Source organism: Oculina patagonica, chromosome 9, assembly GCF_052425735.1.
Source record: "Oculina patagonica isolate OP01 chromosome 9, crgOcupat, whole genome shotgun sequence".
Classification (NCBI taxonomy): domain Eukaryota; kingdom Metazoa; phylum Cnidaria; class Anthozoa; order Scleractinia; family Oculinidae; genus Oculina; species Oculina patagonica.
In genome coordinates this window covers 14,458,212-14,483,565 of record NC_135766.1, presented here as the reverse complement: position 1 = coordinate 14,483,565, position 25,354 = coordinate 14,458,212, and the positions used below count along the sequence as shown (strand labels likewise).

The window sequence follows — 25,354 nt, the reverse complement described above, 5'->3', positions numbered from 1 at the left end:
CGACGGAGTCAAGGGAAGAGGCTTCACGTCCTCCGCGCCCACGACCAATTTTAGTCCGCTTCGTCTCAAGAATGGATTGCGATTGGATTTGGCAAAGCAGGAAGAGACTAATGAACAGTTCTTCCTTCTCTTCGGTATTTATTGACAAAGATCTTTCCCCTGAATCAGCAAAAGAACGTGGAAAGCTCCGCGCCGCTTACAAGAAAGCTAAGGAATTAAACGTCGGAAGAGTATTTATAAAAGGTAAAAATCTGACAGGCAATACTTCTGTTTATTCAGCGGACAACCTACCGGAATATCTCCTACCTAAGAAAAAATATTAGCCAACATGCAGACTTATCTCAAAACTTATTACTCTTTGAACTAATTAATGGTATCTCTTACTCTTTAGGATTTCGCGTAATGATTAGAAATATGATTTTTTTTGTCTCCCGGTTAGCTTCGTCATGCTTCTTTAAAACAACTCCGCTAAAAGTTAAAATTTACGCATAATTTACTTGCCATAGTTTGCATATCGTATTCTGTTTTCAAAACAGTAGTCCCTAGGCCCCGAGGGACTATGGCCGTATTTAGGAAATATTCTAGCGGCCTCTTAAAACTTTTATATTTATGTGTTTGTATGCTAGTTCTAAAGTGCTATGTTAGCAGTGGTAGATTATTATTAAGGGTATCTGTAAAATATTTCCTATTTTTTAGTTTCATTACTTTAAATTTTTCATGGCATTTAATTATGTGCGCTATTACAGGAGACAATAGACTCAACCAAGCTATAGAAATTCGAGGATGTTGTAAGTGTTAATTTCAAAATGCTCTCTTTAAATGTCCGAGGTATTCGCTCTCTAGAGAAAAGAAAAGCATTGTTTATTTGGCTTCAAAAGCAAAATGCAGATATTATCTTTCTCCAAGAGACGTATAGTACGAAAGACAAAGAAAACGCATGGAAATGTCAATGGAAAGGACCCATTTTTTTCGCACACGGCTCCAATCGTAGTTGTGGGGTGTTAATACTTGTGAAAGAAAGTTTGGAATTTGATTTAAAAAGGAAAATAGCTGATGAAAGTGGACGATATATTTTGATGAATGCCACGGTGCAAGGCTGTAATTATATTATGGGTAATATTTACGCGCCGAATAAGGTACGTGAACAGTGTTCTTTTTTCGAAAAACTACAGGAAAAATTAGACAGTTTAATTGTTGATGATGAAAATTACAAAATTATAATTGGGGGAGATTTTAATGTTGTCAATGATCTGGACCTTGACTGCTGCGGAGGTACGCCTAAAGAGAAAGAATCGACTAAAATTCTTCATAGTATTTGTTCAAATTATGATTTAATTGACATTTGGAGAACACGGAACCCAGATTGCAAGCTCTTTACCTGGAAGCAAAAAAAGCCACTCGTCCAGAGAAGACTGGACTTTTGGTTGATAAGCGATATTTGTCAAGATGAGGTGGAGGAAACTAACATTAAGACGGCAATTAGAACAGACCATTCGGCAATAACTATTTCTTTCAATAGCTTAGATGAACAGGCACGAGGCCCTTCATACTGGAAATTTAATTCAAGTTTAGTTGACGACAACTACTATGTCCAAATGATTAATGAGAAAATACCTGAATGGCTAGAGGAGTTTAATGAAGTGCTGGACAAAAGAGTACTGTGGGACTTAATTAAGGACGTTCGCGCGAAAATTTTCTAGTCGATAGATTTTTTTATAATTTTTACAGCAGTCAGATAATAAGTTACTTGTGTCGGAAATGCAAAAAAAAAGTGGGGGTCACCGACTTCGTTTCAGAGATAAAGCGCGTGGAAAACTACCCTGATTCTGAAAAATTGGCGAACGCAATTCGACATGGTTTACAGGATTTATAGTTAAAAATATTGAAGATGAGAAAAAAGAGGCAAATGATCTTAGTCATATTTTGTAGAGGTGGGTCTGTTGCGTAAAAAAATTCTAGTGTTGCCAACTTTTTGTAAGACTTAACCCTGAAAGCGGTATTTGAAACCGTCGTACAGCAAATCGAAAAGCTCAAAAAGAGGCATTAGAACGTACGTGGGTCCAAAAAAAATCGAACTTTTAATCGATAGATTTTTTTCATTTTTACGCAAAACGTAGATAATCGTCAACAAAAGTGATCCGTTCAAAAAAATGTGGGGGTCACCAAACATCTAAGAGAGTTAATTTCAATCAAAATTCACGCGACGTCTACCAGCCCTATATTTGCTTAGAAAATTTCTTCAGCGCGCGCGCTCGTGCATGACGTGGCGTGGCGTTGCGACATGAATTACGTGCGCAGTAAGGATGCGCATAAACGGTGAGGGTAAAAGGCGGAATGAGTTTGCGGAATGGCATAATTATGCGGAATGTAATTTACGCGGAATGATTCATTGACATAAATTATACCAAAAAGCGCGCCAAATTTTAAAAAAGAAGCCGCCTTGTTAAATACTGCTGGACGAGGAAACTTCCATTGAACATCTTTGTAAAGATCATTTCCCCGTTCAAATCAACGATTTACGCCGAACAGTACCAGAGAAATTACTTTTGCTATTTGCCGTGACGCTTCCGAGGACTTGAATTTTCGACTAGCTGGCGTTGGCTGACTGTACAGTGTGAGTAGTTAAACGTGAATGAAATCTCTCGTCTATTTGCCTCAAAATACAGAACGATATTCGTTCTAAAGCTACTTACTTCAAGGCAAGACACACAACTGTCAAGTTCAACCCACTTGAAGAGAAGTTTTTAAAAAGACAACGCATTTAAATAAAGTGAGTGAAGTGTTGTTAGTCGCCCGCGAAATAATGTGTGACCGTGTCACTGCCTTGTTCCAGGAATCGTTTCTTTCTAAATGAAAACTTGCTTGGTGGGAAAAAGCTAGTGGTTTCATTGAAGACAACTACTTTTGGTATATTTCTAGCTGTTTATTACAGCGATGAAAAGATCGTGACACGGCTTCTCCGCTGGTGTGACACTATTTACACCGCAGTGGATTTTATCGTTGTGCGTCTCGTGATCTTTGCGGTAAAATAAAATGTATGTTTAGCGAATGACTTTCTTTTCCTAAGAGAAAGCCAAGTATTCACAACAAGTAGGTAGTGATAATTACTCGCCGGATTCCTTAGCGGTAAATCTGCAATGCGAGCTAGATCTGAAATACGATAGCTTGTTTTTGGGACTATAGTCACTATATGGAAGTTTCGCTCTACTCGATCGGCGGTCGGTTGACGCTTTTTTAAGTCTTCCACTTATCTTTTGACTAAAAAAGCGATAAACCGTCCACAGAATGGAAAAGCCTTAGCATTGGGGAAACACTGGCCGCCGAAATATTTTCGTAGAATCCGTGAAGAACATCATGCTATCTTCAATCGATTGTCATCATTAAGCCCGCAGTATTTAATAAAGCGGCTGCTCTTTAAAAAATGGCGCGCTCTTCAGTATAATTTATGTCAATGAGTCATTCCGCGTAAATTACATTCCGCGTAATTATGCCATTCCGCAAGTCATGCCACATGCCATTCCGCAAACTCATTCCGCCTTTTACCCTCACCGGCGCATAAACAATTAGCGCGAACGTCCTTAAGTATCGCGTGCGACAATTTACAATTAAATATACAAAAGAAAACGCAAGAAAAAGAAGGCAAGAACTATTACAGGTTGAAGCATCCTTAAAACAAGCGGAGGAGATGCTAGCAACTGATCCATCAGAAACAAATCATGAGAAGTTGGCAGACCTTAAAATGAAATACGACTCGCTTTTTGATTATTTAGCCAAAGGTGCAATAATCCGCTCAAGAGCAACTTGGTATGAAAAAGGCGAGAAAAGCAATAAATATTTTTTAGGATTAGAATCCCATAGGGGAACCAAGAGCTGTATTAGAAGACTCTTTAGTAGCGACGGCAGACTTACCACAAACCCTACGAAAATTATTAAGGAAATTGAAAAGTTTTACTCTGATTTGTATGCATCAAATGATGAATCAGTGAGAAATCATCCATTCCTGCAAAGAGCAGAAATTCCAAAACTGTCCGATGAAATGAGAAGAATTTGTGAAGGAAGGTTGTCGCTCAAGGAGTGCTTCGATTGCCTTCAGTCATTCCAAAATAACAAGTCACCTGGAAACGATGGCCTCACGGTGGAATTTTACAAAACATTTTGGAATTCTATTAGAAATTTAGTAGTCGATTGTCTTAATTATTCTTACGAATGTGGTGAATTATCTAATACTCAAAAGCAAGCTATTATCACATTAATAGAAAAGAAAGGTAAAGACAAACGAAATATAGGTAACTGGAGACCTATCTCCTTGATTAATGTCGACGCAAAAATCGGTTCAAAAGCCATTGCTCTAAGACTTCAAAAAGTTCTAGCTGAGATAATTCATTTTAACCAAAATGCCTACGTAAAAGGCAGAACTATACTAGACGCCGTGAGAACCATAGATGACATCTTAGAGTACACAGAAAGGAAAAAAGATTAATGGATTGTTAGTAGGAATAGACTTCCAAAAGGCGTTTGATTCGGTAAATCGGAATTTCATGGTTGAGGCACTTTCTGCCTTTAATTTTGGTCCTTCTCTTATTCATTGGGTACAAACATTTTATAAAAACATCTTAAGTACAGTTATGAACAATGGTTACACAACCACTCCCTTTCAAGTTCTTAGAGGGGGAAGACAAGGTGATCCATTATCGCCATATTTATTTATCATTTGCTTGGAAATTTTAGCTATTAATGTACGCCTAAATGAAAACATCAAAGGCATTATAGTAGATAAAGAAGAGATAAAACTAGAGATTTTTGCAGACGAATTAACATCTTTCCTAAGAGACCGTACTTCACTTAACGCTCTATTTGAAACCATCGACTGTTTTTCGTCATGTTCTGTCCTGAAGGTCAATTACGAAAAGACTGAAGCGATGTGGTTGGGGAATCACAACCCAAACCCGCCTACGCTAGCAAGCTGCTCCGATAGAAATATAACAGTCAAGAAGGTGGTTAAAATTTTAGGGATTCACTTAACCTATAATCAAATCCTTTGGAAAAAGTTAAACTTCGATGAGGTTTTAAAATCTATTAGCGAGAAGCTTCACTTTTGGAATTGGAGGAACTTAACGATTTTAGGGCGAATTCAAATTGTCAAAACTTTTGTGGTTCCAATCTTTATGTACAGAGCTGGCTTAGTATGCATGCATAAGGACATCATCAAAGAAACAAACAAGATTTTATTTAATTTTATTTGGAAAGGAAAGGATAAAGTAAAACGATCTTCTCTTGTAAGTGACGTCGAAAATGGAGGCCTGAGGGCACCGCACTTAGAATCAGCCATAAAGACACAGCGAATCATGTGTTGCAAGAAATTTGTTGATTCGCAACAAAGTAGTTGGAAAATATTGCTCTTACACTATTTAAAACCAGTTGGGGGTAAACTTGTTTTAGGATGTGGATTTGATATAAAGAAACTTCCGTTAAAATTACCAAACATTTCTAGGGCGGATATAATCATATGGAACAATAAACATATTTGTGTCAATGATAAATCAATTTTCCGTCACACATTGTTTGAGAAAGGAATAATTACGCTTGAAAATCTTATAAATGACAACAATGATTTAATCATTAAGAATCCTCGTAGCTCAATTTTCACACCGGTAGAAGTGTTTTCTCTGATGCAAGTCATTGATGCGCTGCCAATACAATGGCGAAATTCCTTAACCGCCTGTGGGCACAAGTGCAATAAAGCATTTGTTCTAAATGATCACATTAAATTGCGTTTGAATAATCAAGAAGTGTTGATTAACAAGGCTGTTTCAAAAAACGTTTATTGTGAAGTTCGATCCAAGTATGAAACCCCTCCAACTGCGCAAATGAAATATTCGGAGCAGTATTCTAGTGCGTGCTTAGAATGGCGAGAAATTTACAGTCTATCCTCTAAGGTACTCATAGACACAAAGTCGAGAGAATTTCAGTATAAAATCTTAAACAGATACTTAACAACCAACTCATTTCTTCACAAAATTGGTTTGATTGCCTCACCATTATGTACTTTTTGTGGATTAGAGAGCGAGTCCCTCGAGCATTTACTTATCACATGTTCATTTACCAGTGATTTTTGGCTAGACTTCATTGACTGGTGCAGAAATACAAACATTGTTTTGGAGGAACTTTCTGATATAGATAAGCTCTTTGGAGTTTGGAAAAGAAAAGAAGATTTCTTACTACTTAATCATATTTTAATTCTAGCTAAATATCACATTTATGAATGCCGGAAGAACAACAACCGTCCATCTCTTCGAGTATTCATTAAAATTGTTAACTATACATACCAACTGGAATTATATGCAGTGAAATCACAAAATCAGGAAGACAGCCAAAATGTTAATCTTAAATGGAAAAAATATACCGAGAGTTTATAGATTTCTTAATGGGTAACTCCTTTGTAGCCAAATGGTATTCTTTAAAACAAAGTATATAAATTAAGCCATATAAATTGTAAGTAATGGTTATTGTAAGTTATGTAATCCTGTGTTAATTGTATTATTATCAGCAGCACAAAACGAAATCGTATAGAAGTGGAAGTGATTGTAGATGTAATTGTAGTCGTGTTGTAAATGATGTAAGTAGCGATTTTAGTACTGTAATTTAAGTAAGGTAACTGTATTGTAGTGCAGGTAGCTGTGTTGTATAACATTTGTATTATAAGTAGTGTGTTGTAATGAACTGTATTTAGCCTCAGTGTTGTAAGTAGGGTTGGCAAATTCATTAAAAAAAAAAAAAAAAAAAAGTTATGTAACGCAATGACACATAACGGGTGAGAATAACCGTTATTATCACCCATAACGGGTGATAATAACCGTGATTGGTCTATAGTATTTACAAGGTAATTTGGTAACAGCATAAGGACAAAGCAAAGGCAATAAAAAATAAGATTTAATTTGACGAGACATTAGCCTTTGATACAGAAACTGTCAAAAACAAAAAATAAGAACAGACGTCAATAACGCTTTGGAGAGGGGTACATGCTGTAAACTATACCGTCGAAGAGTCTCAAAAAAGTTTAGTAGTAGTTGTTTTTGAGACACAGTCCTAAATTACAGCTTGTATAAAAATATTTATATACATATCTGGATCGGATAATATATATTAAATTAAACACGCAACCCCCCCCCCCCCTTTAAAAAAATCGCCCTTATGAACCGGCATGCCTTTCGTGTTTGAGTAACGCAATCTTGTTAACCCTATTCAGACCGGGGGGGGGGGGGCTTTTGAGGCCCGCGCTGACTTTGAACTTTTATAACTTTTTTAAGATTGAACCAAACGCTGCCAAACTTTCTGAGTTTTCCTAAAATTTATCTGGCAACAATTTGGTAGGGTTGGATGATGTGTCAGGATCTTGACATCACCATGGCAACGGCATTTTGACAGCCATGTTTTCCCAAATTTGTAATTTTGCGTGTTTCTGTTAATAAAAATCAACTTAAATGGGATTATTTTTACATTTTTACGGGTTTAAAGCACATTTTTATTTATTTTGAGTACTTTGCAGTGATTTTGGGTGGTTTTCTGGCATTTTGGAAAAATTTTGAAATCCAAGATGGCGGATCCAAGATGGCGGCTGTTTTGACATCATGATGTAATTATCACGTGATGTGACGTCACCATACCACGTGACGTATACCAAAAGAAAGAGTTTCGGACGTACAATACATCCTATAAGTTTCATGGTGATTGCTTAAATATTCTGGAAGTTACATAGGGGGGGCTTCCGAAGCCCCCCCCCCCGGTCTGAGAAGGTCCAAAAAAGCCCGGTCTGAATAGGGTTAATGGCGGAAACCCTTTCGAACTCTTAACGAATTATACAGATTCTTGTCGTTAACCCTGCTTTGAAGGTAAGTGTTTGCTAAATATTGATTGCATTCTTGACCTTTCAGTTAACAATTAGATTTTTAATTTCGAACAAACGGCGATTTACTTGTATTCGACAGCCGACAATTCAATTTTTGCACTGATATTTCCAAAGGCTTCATGTCTGACTCGGAGCTGAAAGTGAAAATTCCGTACTAATTCCTCGAAAATCTGCTTCTGTACTGCCGAGAATGGAACTTGAAGTGTTTAGCTACCTACACTCATTGATAATCTGGCAGGTAAGTGGACTGTATTAATTTTTCTCTCTGCGTTAATTTTTTTCCGTTGGTTGAGTTATTTTGCGAAGGCGGCGTTTGTTTACAAAAATACTGTTTGAATTTTTACTTCTCACAATTCGTACTTTTAACTGCCCCAAAATTTTATTGCATATATTTGAAGCGGAGACATTGCTCTTTCGCTGGAGTGTAAGTTTGTGAAGTCAAATTATGTATCATTGGCGGTATTTTCGTTCAAACTTGGCCATTTTTTCGAACCTTCGAACTTATCTTCAAATGGGGAAAAGATAAAAAATTGTAAAAAATTCAAATTTTTTCAAAATCCAAAACCAAACCAGTAATAAATAGCGAACATTCCCTTCTACCGAATAATGACTGAATATTCGGTCTCATTAGGTTTTCTTTTGGCGACGAGTTGTTTAAAAAGTGTCGAAAAATTGCCAGTGAAATCCTTCTGAGATCCCCCAAACCGAAATTCATCCACTGTTGCTAAAATATAAATCGGATGGAGCTCAAAATTATATTTATGTGAATCACTCATCAGGACCTTTATTCTGAGAAAGTTTGAGGAAATTCATTTTGGGGGTCCAAAATACTGAAGGTGAAAAATGCAGATTACCGCTCTTAAGAACTTCAACCTGAACGTACATTGCTATACTGAGATGATTTTTCTCCAGTGGAACACAGCTTAATAAAAGTCTATTTACCTGCGTTTGAACGTTTTTATAACGGGAGTTTCGTTGAAGTTTTCCTTGCGTGGCAGATCATAGGGAGCCCAAGCTAAAGTTATCATTCGAGTAAAGAAGTAAACACGAATAAACTGCAATTAAAAGGTACCTTTCTTCTTTATTGTTGTCCACCTCGTCTATCTGTAGTAGCGTAAAGAAGAAAGGTACCTTTTAATTGCAGTTCATTCGTGTTTACTACTTCACTCGAATAATAACTTTAGCTTGGGCTCCCTATGGGCAGATCGACACAGTGGTGACTTATGCCAAAAGTAATAATGGCTGCCTGCCAGCGAGGAATTGCGATCGGATCCCAAACTTCGAGGTTCATTCCAAGCAAAGCTGGCACGCCGAAGATTTACCAAGATTAATACACCATGATTTAAATCCTACGATCTTCACTGCTATTTTGGAGAAAAGGACATTCACATCTCTGCACACACCTGATTAACTCTGTTTCCACGAGGATCAAATGCGGATTGCATGATAAAAACTTATAACTTTGAAAAGGAAGAAGTAATTGTGTTTCTACTGATAATCCGGAGCATTAATATTGGTAAGCGAAAGTTTTAATTAGAAGTCAGTAGGACTAAATGGTAATGGTTAAGTAACAGCTATGCATGCGTCCGATAGCTTTGTTTTACATGTACATACGAATTTCCTTCATCACAAATCAAGCAGAAAATCGTAGCCATCGGGTTTGTCGATAAAATATCTGCTTGGAAATGCCTTCATGGGGAGTTATTTTCGATTGACTCAATCAACCTTATTCTTATATTTTAAGTTTGTTTTGATAAAGCAGTGAGAGATGGATTTGGCTTACAAAAATATCTTCAAGCTTAAATTTTTGTTTCAGGGCCTCAACAATCAATGCCAATTGATTTCAATTAGTGTATCGATGTTGATAATCAATGAACAATCGATCGCTTAAGTTTTTGTGTTTATCGATTGTCACTGATTGTTAATTTTATCGATAACTTTTAAGAGTTTAAGAGTTGATTTCATAAGATTATTACTGTTATAACCTGAGGATAATAGATGAGAATTTTATACAACAAATACTGTATAAACAAATTATTTATGTTATCTACGAGTTTTGTTACAGCTGATAGGTGAGCGAACAATCTCCTAACGCATGGCATATGTATTCAAGTAAATGGCATGGCGTTTATTACATTTTTCGTCATTCGAGTGCAGCGTTTATTTGAAAGGGGGAGCATTTATACGAGGGCGGCGTTTATTAAAAATTTAATTTATTTCTTGCTATAAATGGCAGGGTAACTGAACATTTGCATTTTTAAACAGAAAAATATTTTAGTACTTGTCTGAAAAGTCATTCTTTAACATCCTCAAAAGTTGTTAGAATCAAGAAAATGATTTTTGAGTCCCACTCAAACTTGATTCTTCATATTACTGGATTTGCTTTTTGACTCTTTTTTATTCGAGGACGGCGTTTATTATTATTTTTGCCCTTATGTGCGGTGTTTATAATCTAGGGCGGCATTTATTCAAGAGCGGTGTTTAATCGAATAAACTCGGTAAGCTGAAAGCAATTGAATTATTCACTGGAAAAGTAGAAGCATCGCTAGCATTATATTGGTAAGTGATAATCTTTTTTTGAAGTTAGTAATACTAAACAGGTATATAGTTAAGTACCAGTAACAGCTATGCATTTTATTTATACGAATTTTCTTCATGAGAAATAAAGCAGAATATCATAGCCATCGGGTTTGTCGATAAATATTTGCTTGCCGGAATGGGAATACCTTCGTCGGTAGTCCCCAAGTTTAGTAAGAGATGGATTTGATTTATAAAGATATCTTTAAGCTCAAACTTTTTATTTTAGGGGCCTGAACAATCAATGCTCATCAATTTATTGATCTTGATAATCGATGAACAATCAATCACTTAAGTTTTTGTGTTTATCTATTGTCACTGATTTTCTATTTGTGGATCAATTATAATTGACATTGATTTTCTTAAGATTATTACTGTATAACCTGAGGGAAAATATATAATAGATGAGAAATGTAGCAAAATCCCGTATTTAAACAAAATTATTTATGTTATCTACAAGGTTAGTTACAGCTGATAGGTAAGCGGATATCTCCTAATGCTTACCATATTTATTCAAATTAATTATAACGCTGTGGCGTTTGTTAATTTTTTTCGTCATTCAAGTGGGCCGGTGTCTATTCGAGGGCGGTGTTTATTCATACGGAATAACTGATAATCAATTGATCAATTGAAATTCTGGTCATCAGACTTATCGTTTCAGAATTGTTCAATATAGGCCCTCAGTGTTATTTTTATTGAATGAAATTAATTTCAATTTTGCACCCAGTTTAGAACGTTTTCAGCATGTCTGGCTATGCTCAGAGCCAGTGGAATAAATAATTTACCATCCCACAAGTTCATGTACAGTAAGACACATAAGCTTACTGTCTCTCTATCCTTTTTTGTTTCCCTTTACCGCTCGCATTAAGGGCCTGCTTGCATGAGCCAGGCTGGCTTGGTTTGCAAAATAAATTTGACTTCAGCATGTTTAAATGAGCCAGGGGTTCTTATAACTTAATTATATCTGACCAAGAAAAGTTTTAGCAAGCATTCAACTTAAGCAATTTTCTTCCAACTTGCTGAAATTGCTCAAATTAATAGCGGCTAACATAAAGAACAGTATCTACCTTAAGTGCATGGAAAATTATAATTCCAGCTAGTTGAGATGCTGGTATATCGTGATACCAAGAACTCAACAAAAAAGAGATCGAGATCTGTAACTCAATAGAGCAAAGACTTATAATAAATACAAGACTTTCAAAGGTTTCACACCCCAATCAATTGTGTGACCTGTTACTCATGCTTGTTTGTTCAGTTCTCATTTATAGCCTTTCACAAGCCAACCTATAAACATTTCTTTTCTTTTGTTGGGACCTTACAATGGAGGTAAAGAAGAAATGGGAGAAAATATGATAATTTGAAGGGCTGTACAAGGCAAAAAACTCTCTTCAATCAGTTTAGTTAGTACTTATCTGAAATGTATATGCTTCAATTGCAACTCATATGATTTCTAGCTATAGAGAATCTGACCTCTACCCCATTGGGTGTCTTAAGTGTTTTTGTTAATCACCCAGGGAATAAGAGTAAATAGGATAGCTCTCCTCAAAGACTCATGGGTACCAGCCAAGAATTATGCCTCCCTTGTTTTCCAGCAGCTCACACTTTTTCCTCACATCAATGTCATGCAGCACGACGAGAATTTATTCCAAGGCAATTTGAAAGGAGAGTCTAGCAATTTTTCAGAAATCATTTTGGGCTACCTGATTTTAAAGAAAGTGTTCCGAGGCATAGTCATAATCATTGCAAATCGTAGCCATAGCAAACCACTGGCAGATCTAGAAAAAAAATGAAATATAACATTGCTAATAAGTGGGACTGCTTCTTTGACAGAAAATCATTTTTCTTTAGTTTTTACCCTAATTTAATTATATTCAATTTTTCTTAACTCTCGTTGTGATGTAAAAACTGTCACTAACTAATTTTTAAAAGTTGTCAAGTAAATTGTGTTAAAAAAAATTGACATAAATAACAAATACTAATGGTACTTCTAGTTTTAGTTAGGAAGAAGGAATAAATAGTTATACTATATAAGCAACATGACAAGTGCTTTACATCCGGTATTATTATTTAGTTTGACAGCTTTTTATATAAGCTTTAAGCTTAAGCTTAAGCTTATATTAATTCGTTTCATGACAAATCTACCAGAAACTTATTCTGGCAAAACCCTTCGAGTTTGCATGTCGATGATTTGGTTGAGAATAACTTCATGGGGAATCCCTATCAATTTACCAAATCAACCTAATTTATTTTATTTTTATTCCTTTGAAAAAGCATGAGAGAAAGATGAATTGGCTATATTAAAATAACATATGCTTTTGAATGAGAAATCATTACAATTATTTGTACATACTGGTATATAATATTATGCTGCAGTTAGCTGACACTTTTATCATCCCTTAGTATCTGTAAGTAGCACATTAATTTTTTTTTCTTTTAAGGCGATGACTCCGGTCTATCACCTATGTCATGGGCTGTGACCAGTTCTTTTGCACGCGGCAGACCGACCGAATAGTGCTGAGAGCTTAAACTACAGGAAATAATCAGACCTAAACAGAGATAACTGCGAAGAACACAAAGCAAAATACTCCTGGAATGTTAAAAAAGGTTTATTACAAAATATAATGGAAAAAGACAAATTATATTTGAGGAGTTCTATTAGATTCAGAAAACATACATCTTTTGCAGTTGACTTGTGTAAAACAGTAATGAGACAGTGTTTGACCTCATTTGCTCAAGAGAAGTATGGAATACTGTTTATCAGGCTTATACCAGATGTCATCATGCTACAAGATTATGTAACTTTTGTTCAACAGTCATTCAAAAGACAGAAGCTCCAGCTATTTTTATTTAGTATATGTTTATTTTTTGACAAAATTCATAAAAAAATATTTTAGACCCCCTTGAGGAATGTTATCTACTTTGCATGCACTGCATGCCATTTATTTTATGGTGTTACAATAGAAATGGTAAAATGACTGAGTGTGTACTATTAAGTTATGTATGCACACAGGAGTTTCCAAAGTATGAAAGCTTTAGTTATGCTATATATAGTTCATCAATAATTCAATGCTGAACAGTCGACAGTTTGTTAACCCTTTAAGTGTCAATAGCAACATGTATATTGCCCAAAATATTGCGAGAGCTCCATTGTGATCATAAACTGCTTTTTTGTCTAAACATGCTAACACATAATACGATAAGATACCAAACACTTAAAGCGTGAACATTCTTATGATGATAAAAAGAACTCTGAAAACTTATATCAATTTCAGTGGTGGTCTTTATCTACTCCCTCTTAGTTGTTTTAAGTGTTGTCACGCAAGAGCAAGGAGCAGTGCGTGACAACGCTAAAGACGGCTGCTAGGGAGACCAGTCTTTATTTGACACCCAAAGAAAGCTATGGGAGTTGTACTTTAAAGAGATGTCTGAAGCTCATTTGCGTTCAGTTATTCTTTATCGCCAAAACAGTGGTTACCAATTAAATGTGTTCATTCGATTTCGTGAATGACTTGCCTATCACCTTTTAGACCACCGTTCCAGTGAACAAAACACACCCCATCTCCTCTGCTAACATCTTCCCACCCCTCCCGAAGAAAAGCCTATAGCAGTTCCCGGGTTTTGTTATATTTTTGGGCCAAATTTAAGATGAACCCGCGTCTTAGTTTTCTTGTGCTGAAGATTTGAGAAAGAGCTGAGGGAGAAACTGTGTTATTTGGTGCAGGGGTGCAAGCAAGCAAAGAAAAAAAACCTATTTTTAGTTAAATTATTTTAAGGTTTAAAACGTTAAAATTCGTATTAACAGTGATTTAGTTATACACAAACAAGTAAACACAAACGATATTATTTCCCGACGTTTCGGCGACATCATGACGCCATTATCAAGGGTAAATTGAAAAAATTAATTAAATACGAAGTTCAAAGAGATAAACATTTGCATAATGGTGGTGGCTATACAAATACTTTAGCACGGATTGAATCTGTTTGCACGTTCAAACTCGGTGTTAATTGCTTGATGTAAAGCATCTCGTTGACAAGACAATCAAATTTGTTCCTGCATTTCTTAAGTACTTTGAAACAACTGAGGAGGTCCTCAGGGACAGCACCCGCGTGGTCGTTGTCATAGTGCTTGCGTACAGAAGATGACGTGCTTTTATGGCCATCCACGCGGGCATGCAAATGCCCGCGCGTGTAGCCAACATAGCTCCCTGTATCACACAGGTTACACTTAAACTGGTACACTACGCACTGCTGGTTAACCAGCTGTGGTTTGGTCTCACATTCTTGAAGGTCCTGGCCAATTTTCCGACTGACAAATACGGGCTGGACTGTTGTTTGGAGTTTAATGCTAAGGTCTTTCAACTGCGTCTTTACAATGTTTGCAGAAACTTGGTCCTTAAAGGGTATGACTACTCGGGTCACGTCATCTCCCGCCATTTTTCCCGAAGCCTGCAATGGCTGCTGGTTTGCAACTCTCAGTTGTTTCAAAGTACTATCGCCCAACCATTAAATAAAACGTTGTGCTCTTTATAAAAACAAACGACAGGATGAAGCAACTGATTTCTCTGTAGAAAAATCACTTACAAATTCGTACGTCGATGAAAGCTGTGACGCCATTTAACGCAGTGACTGTTCCGCGATAAGGGACCGGTTGCTTGGGGCTATAATTATTGGTGGCTAACAATAGACCCAAAACCACAGTAACTATAGCGAACAAAGAAGTGGGACAAAGGAGTGCGGTTTGGGAAAAACAGGAAGTTGCTTTGCACAGGAAACTATAGTGTAAGAGCAGCGGATTGTAATTATAGACTACAGGAGTGAGCTGTAGGCAGCCAACAGCATTGCAACGATGGTAACAGTGGTTATATTTCCTTTTGAACTGGTCAGAAAACTGATTAAATAAACTGATCAAATCGCAGCTGTTAATATCCTGGGTGACGTTGGGTGATTATTATCACGAGCGGACACATGCATCATGCCTTCACTTCAAACAACGTAGGGCGTTCATTGCTTCGAGAATAAATACGTCTCTTTTGAGGCAACGAAATGTAGTCTATGGGCGAGCCGCGTCAATTTGCGGAAACGTTTCATTCAAATTTTACGAAAAACAAATTTCTGTTTATCATACAGAAACAATCTTATTGAGAAGTGTTTATGTCAATCCGTGATCTCCTGTACAATAGAAAATCATATACAACACTTGTTAATTGTTGTTTAAGAGGCAAACATGGTCCAATATCGCAGGAGCGCGCCCAACTGTGTACTTTGCACTTGTCTTCAACAAAAGCGATGTAACAATGTTATCGCCCAACCATTAAATAAAACGTTGTTCTCTTTATAACAACAAACGTCACGATGAAGTAACTGATTTCTCTGTAGAAAAATCACTTACAAATTCGTACGCTGATGAAAGCTGCGACGCCATTTAACGCAGTGACTGTTCCGCAATAAGGGAACGGTTGCTTGGAGCTATAATTATTGGTGGCTAACAATAGACTCAAAACCACAATAACTATAGCGAACAAAGAAGTGGGACAAAGAAACACGGCTTGAGAAAAACAGGAAGTTGCTTTGCACAGGAAACTATAGTGCAAGAGCAGCGGATTGTAATTATAGACTACAGGAGTGAGCTGTAGGCAGACAAAAGCGTTACAACGATGGTAACGGTGCTTAAATTTCCTTTCAAATTGGTCTGTAAACTGATCAAATAAACTGATCAAATAAATAAACTGGGTGACGTTGGGGGGCTATAATCACAGGTGGAAAAATGCATCATGCCTCCGTTCACTTTGAACAAAGTAGGGCGTTCATTTCTTCGACAATAAATACGTCTCTTCTGAGGAGTCTATGACGCGAGCTGCGTCAATTTGCGGAAAAAATATAGACAAATGTATGGGAAATTAAAAACGTAACTGAACGCCTTCTACCCACGCTACATCCTTCAAACTCTGCGAATATAAACTTTTGCCTAGTATCTTAACTTTACCATGCATAAGTTGTCCAAAATTCATTTTTTTAAAAAGATATTTGCCGTCGTATTCCCATACAAACACTGTAATTTCTACCCGCGTTGCCTACTCGTCAAAATGGCGTCGAAAACCGTGATAAGGCGTATTGTTAAATATTTTCATGAAACAACCGAATATTCGAATAATTTATAGCAAGCTGTCAGTTCAGTAAATATATGGTGACAGTTCTGAAATAAATTTGATCTGAATGCACCTGATCGAGTTAGACCATCTCACTTGCTTCCACGCAGAACAAATTCCTTAATTTTGTTAAGCGTGGAATGTAAAATCTTATAGAAAGAGACATTTTGTGCTTAAAAAAATTGCTTAAACGTGTATCCGAAGTTAAATGATGCTGAAATGTCTTGGAAAATGTTTCAGGGTTACCATCCAGGGACGTTGAGATTTACTCGCAGCCACCGAACGTCGTTTAATAAACGACTAGATATCGAGCAAGTGGATTTGCAGTTGTGGAAGATAAACATGCATCTGATGCGTGTTTTCATGTTGTACAGTTCACAAAATTACAAACTGTCAGCATTTCATTCAAATGCAGTGGAAAGAATAAAGATCAAAATTGCTCTATCGCTTCTTTGAATTTCTGATATTTTGTTATTCGCAGGCTAGATATGTTCATTCTGACGAGAAAATCATTAATTGATGGGTGTTGAATTGCTCATGCTGTCATGCATTTGTAGCTCAGTTTGTTTATGCTGAATGTCACATGAAAGAGCCTAGGGCGGCTTCAGTTTGCTTAAGGATGGTTGTTATATAATGGCCCTGATCGTTTCTATCGCCTCTGTCGCGTCAAAAAGTTTGCTTGCGATCGGGGTGATCACATGAGAACATTACAGAGACAATCGCGAACGTCTGCAACGATTGAGGCGATCACGATCGCTTCGATCGCCTGTGTTCTATCCGGGCGATCGGTCGCAGGCCACGGCGATTGCGAACGATTATATGAGAACTCTTATCTCAGAGGGAGACGATCAAAGTGATCCAAACTGTCCCATGGCGAATCAACATTACCCAGAACTACGTTTGGGTTTGGCCTCCCTATCCCTCCTTCGCCGTAAAACGGCAATATCGAGAAGAAAGGAGGCCACGAGGTTTGCTCTTGTATCGAAGGCTGCCATAAGCGATATCGGAGTTTTGAACAAACACACGTGTGTCGATGGGAACAAAATCGAATATTCATATGCGGAACAAAGAAAAGATCATGAATTATTATATTGTTTGATAAACCCTACATTTTAACTTTCATAAATATTGAATTTTATTCCGACGCACGCACGAGGTTTTTGTAACTCGTTTCATTATGTTGAGTTTGGCGCCAAAATAATTGTTTCGGACCTAGGCTTTGATTGGGCACTTTGCATATACCAGACAATCAGGGCGATCATATGAGAACCACCGTAATCGCTTCCAATCGCTTCGATGGTCTGCGATCGTCTCAGTATTTGCAAACGATCGATGCGATAGAAACGATCGAGATGATCATATGAGAACCAGCCTTTAACACTTATTCTGATAAAGTACAATATTTTCAGTTTATAAAACGTCTTCTAGTAAAGACAAATTCCAAGGTGCATTCCAAGCGAAGCTCACGCCGGAGATTTGCCAAGTATACGGCAAAAAGTTAAAAGGATTGTGTTAAGAAAGGCAAGGATCCACGCCGAAAATCTTCGGCGTAAGTTGCACGAAATGCAGCTTGGGACAAATTACAATAGCCCAATTTCGATCTATTAAAATTCAGCCGAAAACAATAGACCACAGGATGAGGCTCCGGGTACTAAGCTACATCGTTTGTAGAGTTTATCCCCACAGCCTCGTAGTGATGACTACTGTTTAAGGTTGAATTTTAAAATATCGAAAATGGTCTATTTATCCTGTCAAATTCAATCAATTATATTTTTTATCATAACTGCAGTAATTCTCGCACGCTCATTGGCTAATTTTTATTGTAAATAAGAGGACAGACACATGAATTTATAATTTATGCGATGTTGACGCAACGAAGGAGAGCGGGGAATTTAAAAACATGGACAACAAGGAAAAAAAAATTATCCGGTTTCCGGTGACGGACTGGTTACCGAATTTACGAATGCTGTTGAGGAACCAGAAAGTGGTTCCGATACCGAGCTTGTAGCTTGCTTGGAGGCTGTCGAAAGAAAAGAAAAAGTGGAAAAAGCTGTTCGTTTCGCAACTTTGAACAGCGATGAGTTGACCGCAATTGTTTCTAATGCTCAAGCCAAAGAAACAAAGCGAAACACAAAATGGGGTGTGAAGATTTTTGAAGGTGATTAAATAAGCACAATAAAATCCATTTTATATGAAATTTGCAAGATTTATTTTCTAAACTAAACTAACAGTTCAAAAGTTGTACGCACCTTTTATTGTGTTTGACAGAATGGTGTTGTCAGAGGGGCATCAAACGAAACGTCTTACAAATGAGCAACGAAGAGCTAGACGAAAGTTTGAGACGATTTTATGCAGAAGCAAGAAGCCAAACTGGCCAAGAATACAGTCGCCCGTCCCTCCTTGGTTTTCGAAACTCCATTGAAAGACACATCATCGCAAATAGCGACCGGTCACTGAAGATCACGGGCAATCCAGTATTTGCTCGGAGCAACAAGATGTTAGAAGCAAAGCTTAAAGCACTACGCCGCGAGGGCAAAGAAAAAGTACAACACAAGGCAGTCATTGAATCTCAAGATTTAATCAAGATAAATAAAAGCCCTATCATGAGTCCAAATACTCCTGAAGGTCTTTTCAGAAAAGTCTGTTTTTTTGCACGCTGTACTGGTGCAGAAGAAGTTGCGAAGGCCAGCGATTGCTCCGTCGAGATAGCTTCCAGTTTGAAAAAGATGCAGTTGGTATCGAGTATGTAACCATGTCCCGCGAACAACTATCCAAGAATCACCAGGGAGGCTTCAATGACAAATCCAGCGAGGAAAGAAATACCCGCTTGTACAGCACAGGCCAGGACGGCGATGCTTTTTCATGTTTTCGCAAGTACGTCAACAAGCTTAACCCCAAGCAAGAGGCCTTCTTTCAAAAGCCGAGAGCAAACTTCCAACAGTCTGATCAAGTATGGTACGAAAACAAACCATTCGGAACCAACAAACTTTCGGGCATAATGAAGCAGATTTCTATCGGCGCTGGCCTGTCAAAGAGTTACACCAACCATTGCTAAGGGCAACTGCAATCACGCTGTGGTCTGACTCGTGCGTTCCAGCTCGACACATCATGAGCATTTCTGGCCATGCAAATGAGCAAAGCTTAGCAAGCTACAACAGACGACCCTCTACCGACCAACTGAAGAATTGCCCCGATATTTTGTCACACGCTCTTCAGAAAGGTCGAGCTCCAGTTGCCAGAAGCGAACAAACAGCGACCGCGTGCTTCCCGATCGCATCGAATGCTACAACAACATCACCTCCCGTGGCTCAAATTCCTGCAGAGTGTTCCGTCCACGGAATTTTCAACAGCTGCAATATTGGCCAGGCCCAGGTCTTCATTTTTTCTCAGAATCAGTCCAAGACCACTTATCAATAGGCAGCTTTGTTCTCAAACAGTTCCCTTTGAAAGACGTGCAGCCATTCGAAAGTGTTTTAATTTATGCAACTTTTTGTGAAACGTCACCTTTTTTCCCATTAACCAATAAGAGAGCGAGACAAGTTTTTGATTTTGGTCACGTCAGATGTAATAAAATTCGAGTTTCTTGCCTTTTTATCCCGCGTTTTGACTTTATTTTGCCCATTCTGGCTTTATGTTAAAATAAAAAAAAAAAACAAATGGACGCGAGTTTTTCACACGTCTGTAAAGTTATTGATTATAAATTTCGCCATAACATTGTCAAAGTAGTCTGCGGATCCACTCGCCTGCGGCGCGAGGATCCACAGCTACTTTGACAATGTTATGACGCAATTTATAATCAATAACAGTACAGACGCATGAAAAACTTGCGTCAATTTGTTAACTAACAATGTTCCTTTTCGTCACGCAATCTTTCCTCTTAGAAGTTGCGTGATGTGCTTCCCCGGATCAAACTGCCTAGTTTAGAATAATTGTGAAACTTCAATGCACTGGAAACTTAAGATTGTTTTTAACATCCACATTTCTGATTAAAGAAACCTTCATTCCTATTAATTCTAATTTTCCGGTACTTAAACATGAGACATAAGCGAGAAGTTTGATCGAACATTTTCTGGAGCAGCGTTTCGTTATTGTACCATTTTTTTCGTTTCGTTTTTATTCGTACACCAGTATTTTAAGCACTGAAAATTTGTCGCTCCAATTTAAAATGTATTTTCAAGTACCTGAGAGAAATTGAAATCTAAATTTTCTAGGGCTGACGAATGCTCGACGAAACTTGCCGCGTCGCCTCTGGCCTTAGCATCACTCAGCATAAGGTTTACGCCGGAAACCTGGACCCCAGTAATATACAAGATGCTTGCCATGGTGACAGTGGTGGACCTTTTGTCTGCAGGGATCCGACCTCTGGGCTTTTTTCACTGGAAGGTGTTGTCAGTTGGAGGTCTCCGACTTGTAACTTTGATCAACAGAACAAAGTGGACTCGGTGTTTGCTCGCGTGAGCGAGTTCCGCCATTGGATCATCATCCTCATCAATTCTCGTCGCGCCAGTAGGCGCATAAGGCCGTCACGCTTTCTGTCCAACACTGCCTGTTCTGTTGCTTTGGCTACCTCCCAGCTTGCCCACCCTGCCTTGTTTCTTTCCTTTTCCACTGTCCTTCTCCAAGTTGTCCTTGGCCTCCCTCTTGCTCTTCGGCCTTCTGGCGTCCATCCCAATGCTGTGAAGCAGTCATTTGCACCTTCTCTCCTGAGTATGTGTCCCAGCCAGTTCCACCTTCTTCGTCGTACCTCGCAACTTATGGCGTTGACCTCTGCCATTTCAACCACTCTCTTGTTTGTAATTCTTTGCTGCCATCTAATTCTTAGTATCCGTCTCAGGCATTGGCATTGGAAACTGTTCAGTTTTCGTTCATCAGCTTTAGTGATCTTCCATGTCCGCCATTGGATAAATCAGCATATTTCCGCTTATTGAACTCAATAACCCACTCATATATGGATTTGACAACTACACAGTAGGACAGTAAGCTGGTTTTACTGTCCATAGTTTATAATATAATAATAGACTTTATTACTTTTTCAGGTCAAAAAAGAATTACAACAGTATTACAAAAAAAAACTTCAAAATAGTAACAAAGTTATAGACAAAAATATGAAAATATGATAAAAATATGGCAGAAAACTACATTTAAATTCACTGACTATAAAGTTTCGCTCCTCTAGCGATAAATGAAGTCTGGTGCCTCTTTGTACGCGAAACGGGCACACGTTATCCTTGCCAAAATGCTGTCATGGCTGATAGATTTAAAGGCAATAAACGGATTTGAAGAAATGAGTGTGGGTGTAATGTCCCAATATCATTAACTTGTCAAATAAGCTCCGGCTCGCGAAAATAACCCCCTCAAATTGTCCTCCGAATATAAGACAATGGGGTCACCTTACGTTGAGAAACTTAAACTGGATAAATGTCGCCACGCACTCAGAAATCCTGGTGAACTCTTTATCCAACGTTTCAACCCTGCAATATATGGGAAACATAGCCTAAGATAATTGGTCTAATGGAGAGAGGTCTTAGAGTTCGAATCAATTTACGCTTTAATTTGAGTGAATATATTTGATGACATAAATGGGAGGGGGAGTAAAATGAAAGAAAATGCTCAAACAAAACAATCCTCGAAAATAAGTAGAACCCGCAAATCTGCCAATGATGTTTAGGAGCCAAAATCCATGGAAAATTATTTTTTCAACAACGAAAGAAAGACAGGCCTCATGCAATCTGGACTATGAGCTCAAAAAAGTATGGAAAAAAGATGACTACTCGCATCGTACAGCTCTAGGAGACAGTATTTACACCGATAACTCTTTGGAATGGTTGAGTTTTGTTATGAATGAAGGGTATTGGGTGAGAAAATGCAGAAGGTTTATTTATTTTTTGCTCCTTTAGAGGGAGGAGACCCTCAATGGGGCCCCTGATAAAACAATCACTTGGTGACTACAAGCACCTTCTGACAGACGGTCACTAATTTTGACTGAAATGCCAAGGCAATATTACTAAGTTGTTTACATGTTTATAAAGAGTTATGTGCACTCTATCAAACTACTGACACAGCAAGTACTTAGTATAATAAACAAGTGATTTCTTAAAGCGAGCTGCTGTTGTCAAGATTATTGAGAAACAAAGGTTATAAATTAACAATATACTTTTGAATCGGTATCATTTTGTTAAATTGCGGAATAGTTAGCAAAAATGGCGTTTTGACGCTAGAAATTTCGGTACAAGTTTACCAACGTTTCGGCAATACTGCCTTCATCAGAACAGTTTGTTATTTGCAATCGAATGCAAAGAATACGAAACGGTTCGCGCGCACCTTGATGTGCACGCGAGCGTGATGAACGGTTGCAGAAAGGAGAACTCGCGGTTGATCCCGTGGGGAGCGAGGGTTCCAAATTTGAAGATGTGTCTCATCTCCTCGGGATGTCGGACAGCCTTATTAACGAGGCCAATTTTTATACTGCGACATACATGTCTTCGATTAAATAAACCGGGTAATTAAAATGTTGCGCCACAGTCAAGTCTGTCTCTCTTGTTGTGAATTTTTAATTCTTAAGAAACCCTAAAAAAAGCTATTATAAAGTTATAAAATTTATAAAAAAATAATGAAGCAAGAGACGAAAAATCTGAGACACCGTTTTATAGACCAGTATATGTAGATCAAATTCCACATTAAAGTTTAGGCTCATACGTAAATGTGTTCTCAAATAAACCTAATGTTGCACAACATCATAATTGCAAACAAAATGCTGACGTTCCTTTTTATGGTCTATATGATCAAAACAAAATTAAAAATTACAATCGTTAGTTAATTAACTTATAGAAAATATATACTTTATTGTGGTTACCATTGATGGTTTGCAGACAATTTTTCTTGGAACGAAAATGCTAATTTTCCCTCCGTGATACCTTAAAGACACCATTGACTTTAGATGTAAAATCGCCTTCACCAATTTCGCCCTCCCAATTTGCGCAAAAGGCGGCCTAAAGGCGGCTTGAAGGGCCTTTTTGATTTATCGCTACTGCTTACTGTCTTGTCAACGAGATGCCCTCCGTTCCCGGAAGGCCCTTTACAACCATTATCCCTTTATTCCACTTGAGTGCCTGCTTTCAATAGATATTGTTTTTCTCTTGGTAACTATTGTTATTCAATCGAAGGCTTAAAACAATAGCCTACTCGGTTGAAACGCGCCATTTTCAAACGCAAATCCAACTAGTAGTTTTCAAACCGAAAAGAACAGTGGTTCCCGTTCACCAATCTTAAAACTTTAACCGGATTCTTGTAAAGAAAAGATAAAAGTTTTATATTCCGTGCGTGCATTTTAAAAATTCAGTAAAGATTTTTAGAAATTCGCTTTCAAAAACGGCTTCCATACGAAAAAAGGCCAATTTTATTGTATTTTCAAGTGCAAAAGAACATGCCTTATGCTTGTTCAATCTTCTTCGTTTTAGCCTTAAAATGTAGATACAACATTCATCTTCAAAAATCCGCGCGTGCATTGGAAGATATTTACTTTTTAAAATAAGTGAAACGAGTTTTATCAACGCTACTGGGCCGATTTTGGCCCTTTCTTCTCTAATTGTGGGCGCGCTCGCGTTCAAATTTGCCGCTTCGCTGATTATGAATAATTAATGATGTCCATGCATTCTGCCCTATGCCGAGTTTCAGGTACCACCGTACCTAGATCCGTAGTGATATGGGTATCTCCAGCATAACAGATGCACACACACAAATTGAGGTCACCGGCAAAATTTCATTATTTTTCATCTGATACAATTCTGAAAATATTCACTGTCCTCTGAGTCTGAAATCAGGATTTTTTTGCTGATACACACGCTGAATACTTGCCAACATGCGCTTGGTGTTTATTCTTGCTGGGCAGTTAAGTGCTTTAAGCGGAAGCTGTGATTTTTAATTTACACTTTTTATTCAACGACAGCGTGGTAGATAGTCCAGTCCCTGAACTCCCTCTTTCACGCCTTTTATTGGGGTTGAACCCAGGCGCGAAAAGACAGAGTCCAGGATAACTTGCATGCACACGCTCAGAACAAAATAATTGGAAACGAGGAGTGTGTGCGTTACTTGCTTGGGACGCGTGCTAGCGTTAAAATTGCTCGCTCAAATGACGAATTCAACTACGCGACCAAGCGCGTGAATAAATGCAAGAAAAGAAAAACTGTGCTAAATTGTGCCCATTTCTAATTTAATGAACATTGGGACATTTCGGATATTTTACGAACACTTAATAACAAATTTTTAACCAGAGTAACGTTTTTTATTTTTAATCATGAAGGTACAAAATACCAGAAATAGTTGGCAGATAGCGATTTGTGTTTTGGCCGTTAGCTTTTAGTATTTACTATGGCAAGCTAGGCTATTTTTAAAGTCATTCCCGGTTATCTTGGTTAAGTACACGGTCGCGTAGTTAAACTCGTCATCTGTCCGCGCGCATTTTCAGAAGTGCTGCTAAATATGGTTTTGCCCAGATTTTTTTTTTTTGGGGGGGGGGGCGGGGGGAGGGGGGGGGACTGGAGCATGCGCATGCAAGTACGTTATCCTAGACTCTCTCTCCTCGCGCCTGGTTTCAGGAACTATAAAGAGCGCGCGAAAGAGTGAGTTCAGGGACGGACCACGTGGTAAACCGATGGCAACCCCTGTTTGTCACGCAATATGCCAGTCACTGTAGCCGAATGTAACGCTGCCCCGGCCAAAAAATTGC

General features: G+C 38.0%; 1 protein-coding gene across 1 annotated transcript in view; it reads right to left on the bottom strand.

Moving 5' to 3' along the window:
* Positions 1-25,354, bottom strand: part of LOC144666258 (uncharacterized) — a 193,538-nt gene that overhangs the window by 74,042 nt on the left and 94,142 nt on the right. The gene's annotated exons all lie outside the window — the stretch shown is intronic.